Raw genomic sequence first — 4236 nt, 5'->3', positions numbered from 1 at the left:
TGATCCAAACCAAATCGTAGCCGAGTACTCATTTCCTCCCAAAGACGGCACCAAACCTCAGCGGAATATTGTTCTAGTCCCACAATCCCATTTGGTGAAGTGCTTCCATTCGTCTGCACAACGTCCGTGTTGGTTTGTGGGGTTTTTGCGACACAACAAGTAGATTTTTGGAGCATCAGCTGGCACAAACACACGCCATCCTGATAGAACTTCTATTTCGACTTCTGTGGTTCCTTCGGTTTGGTTCTTATCAACATGAAAACAAATCTCCTCTGGAACCCACAGAATCTTTCACATACTATATATAAAGTTACATTTTAAGTAACAAAAGGACATAATTCGTTTTGCAGACTGTATAGATGTTATGGAATGACATCACTCTATCATAGTAGGGAGATATGGCGATGATGATATGATCGAGTTCCATCAGAAACAGAAAGCTTCAGTTTGATTTGCTCATTGGAGGATTCAGTAGAAACATTTTTGCAACTTGACCCAACCTACAGATGTTATTGTGATTTCTTGATTTGCAGCTGAAACTGACACAAACACAACATTGATGTATTTTATTATGCAAATCACTCCAGGATTTTCTTTTGCTTTTTAAACTAAACGGCCCAAAAAGAATTCAGCGGCTGAAACTGAGCAGGCGTCCGGGAGGAAATGTGAGCTGGCATTGTGTGATGGTTTGTGTGTGTGTGTGTGTGGCAATGAGAGAGAGAGGAGAGAGAGAGAGAGAGAGAGAGAGAGAGAGAGAGAGAGAGAGAGATTTTACAAGTGTGTGTTCGAGCCAAAGCACATGTTCATGTGTGACCACCACTGTGGCAATGGCACCCTCAGGTGGTGATAGACATGCTGGGGCTGAAGATGGATCCACTGTAGGGATGAGTGTGTGCGTGTGTGTGTGTGTGTGTGCAGACAGTTATTTGATAATTATAATTAGACTAGGAACTACAATATGAGGAGACAGGTTAAGGTTCAGGTCGAGGCTGGAGATGTAGTTTTCTTTCAGCAGTTTAAAAATGTATGGAGTCTGCAGATCCATGTCTTTGGTTTGCATATTCTAAGGAATAAAAAATAGGCTTGCAGGAGAGCCTACAGTGTGTGTGTGTGTGTGTGTGTGTGTGTGTGTGTGTGTGTGTGTGTGTGTGTGTATATAGTGAGGCCTCAGAGGAGGATCAGATGGTGCGTCAGGGTTCAGCCTGAGCCGGATGATTGCGTTGTAACTCTGCTTATGTTAACGCACAGCCGCAGTGTCTGTTCTCTGTGACCCAGGCGCTGAGATCATGCAGAGAAATGTGTGTGTGTGTGTGTGTGTGTGTGTGTGTGTGTGCGTGTGTGTGTGTATGTGTGTGTGTGTGTCCTCTTTCTCTTTAATCAGAGAGTGAGTGGAGCAGAACAGAGCAGAGGGTGAATCGGCTCCTTTTCTGCCCGTCTGACTCGACTCCAGACTGGCACCACTGCCGTCTGAATTCCCTTTAAAAGGTTCCGGATGTCTCTCTCTCTCTCTCTCTCTCTCTCTCTCTCTCTCTCTCTCTCTCTCTCTCTCTCTCGCTCTACCCTCTGTGCCTAGGAAAGGATTATTGCGAGCATCTCTTCATCTCGACCGTAATCTTCTCCTCTCACATTACCGCTGGGGGGACCACCTGAAGTTCAGACATATGGAGCTGGATTAAACCCACACACCACCCTGAGGTCTGAGCCTGGAGTGGCTCTCCTGTCTGGCCCTCTCCTCGTTACACAGCATCCAGCAGGGGAGTCATCATTTGATTCCTCCTCCTCCTCTCCTCTTCTGCACAGCTTATCTCTCATCAACCTCAAGCCTCTTACAGTTCTTTATTCTTCTACTTCTTCTTCTTCTTCTTCTTCTTCTTTCCTTGTCCCCCTGGAATGATACAACATATTTTTGTGTGTGGCTTAATCAAAGTAAAAGCCTCTGTATCTCATCCGTATCAGCAGTTAATAATTAATTGGTGCTTATCCTAAACTAATGACTAAACTAAAACACATCTGCTCTATAACTCTTCTATAATCTCCTTCGTGTCTATTGTGCGTCTTGTATTGGTATGTGCAGCCCTCTGTTGGTCAAATATGGAACTACTTCAATATAGGAAACTGACTGTCTCTCTTTGAAGCTTCTGTATGTAACCATATGGCATTTGAGCTGCTGATTTTTTAAAGGTCAGTAGTTTAAAGTCATTAGAGAAGCATCGTTTATTAATGTTGTTACTCCGCCCAGGCTTTACTTCCTGTTTAGCGTGTTTCAAAATGTGGTCTGGGCCCGTAAATGTCCTTAAAGGAGATCTGAAAAAGAGCAAAACACACCCAAAATTGTGGAAGCATGCAGTTCAGTCTTTCTCTCTTCAATTCAAACTGGTTTAACATGGGAGCAGTTTGTCTGTCAAGTCATGCTATAAAATAATTACAAACGATTTAGAATGATACTGAATGAGACACTGGCTTCTTTCTTCTCTTCATCTCCTGTGATCTAATTACCTTTGGCCTATTTGCTGTAATGCAATTCCACTTGTATGACCTTTATTTCATTAGAATTCCATTAATTGGGTGCAAAACAAACAGAACTTTCCATTTTCGAAATATCAGTGGGTGGAAATCTTAAAGTAAAGTCAAGTGACGCTTATTTTCTGAGCAAAACAAATGTGCAATTCTAACTAGTGGCCTTAAGTGGGCACCATCTTTTCATCACTTGTCATATACACAAGTGATTAGTTTGATATTTTGATTTCTCATGTCAGAAAGAGTTTCAAATAACTTTAGTAGATTATGTTTAGTCTATTAATGACAATGATTTTGTGTTTTGGCAATTATGAGAATCATCACATCAATATCCTTACAATCTTTATCTGCCATAGGAATTGTGACAGAGAATAATCTATTAGTTCATTTTAATTTCCCCATTAAGGAAATTGAGACAACTAAACTAAAATAGTACTTCTTCTTTATAAAGCCAAGCAGGGAACACTGGTACACCCACAGCGTATTGCTAAAGTGAAACTAGTGCCTGGCAGTGTACCTTTGCTCAGTTTGTAAGCAGGCTCCCGCATTCCTGGAGTGTGTAAACAAGCAGTAGTTTCAGATGCTGGAAGGGGCTCGTCTCTCTGCAGCTGTTGTACACAGGCAGCTTCAAGGGGCTCAGGAATGTCGTAAAGCAGGAGACCACTCAGGAAAAGTCTGCATTAACCCTGTGCTGACGTCAATCTACAGTTGGCCACAGTTTGAGGTGGATGGGAAAAGCAACACCAACTCCATCTGGGTCTGTTTGTTGACCTGCACCAGGGGTCTCAATGTGTGTGCAAATATTGATAAAAAATACACCTAGTACCTTGGAAAGTAAGGTGTAAGCTGTACTTACGCTCATTGGGCCTAAATGGTATCAAATCTATCAGAAAATGTTTAAGAACCGCGGAAAATACAACTAACTGACTGTAAAAGAAGCACCCATGAAAATATGTGTGTTTCCTAAAATTGAGTTTCAGTGATGTGAAGTAACGGAAATAAGTTACAGCTACATGAACCATTAATTTAAACACACAAAATTTATAATAAACTGGGCTGGAAATAAATGGGCTGTCGCTTGGGGAAAAACTACGCCCTCTGTTGCACGGGAGGGGTAGTGTGCCTGATGCGTCCTTCACGGGCTGTTGGAAATCTTGCAACTCAAATTCAAGCGGTCTAGAACGACCCCAATACAGAACAAGTCTGAAGCCCCCCTCTTCTGCACAGACAGGATGCAGATACTCTTCAAAGTGAAATCACCTCTTCGTCCAAAATAATCAAAACAAAGAAAGAAGAAATTGCGTCAAATTTTTATGTCTTGGATTTTGGCTTTATGAGTTTTCAATCAAAGTTATTGTCTTTATAAGGCCTTGTGAAATTTCATTTCAACACTGTGACGCTCAGCCTTACATTACACATGTGTGGAAAAGTTTAATGTTGAAATGTCTAATGTGTATTTACCCATATGCATGCTGGTAATTCGTATTTACTTAATTAAAATCTTTCATTGGTGTGTTTTATTGTTCTGACTTAAAAATCTGCCTTTTTTTTAAATACATCTTGGTTGAATGTGAAATTTATCATCTTAACCTGAAAGCATTAATGGCGACAAATACGCTATGGCTATGATTTTGCGTTTTTGAGCGCAGTCTGTTGTGGTTGTGAAAAATTCCGAGCCGCGCGTGAATGCGCCAGGATCCCATTTTAGGAGGGCTGATG

This window comes from Genypterus blacodes, unplaced genomic scaffold, assembly GCF_046128005.1.
Source record: "Genypterus blacodes isolate CSIRO-AG114 ecotype Tasmania unplaced genomic scaffold, CSIRO-AGI_Gbla_v1 ptg000438l_1, whole genome shotgun sequence".
Taxonomy (NCBI): Eukaryota; Metazoa; Chordata; class Actinopteri; order Ophidiiformes; family Ophidiidae; genus Genypterus; species Genypterus blacodes.
This window is presented reverse-complemented; position numbering follows the sequence as displayed.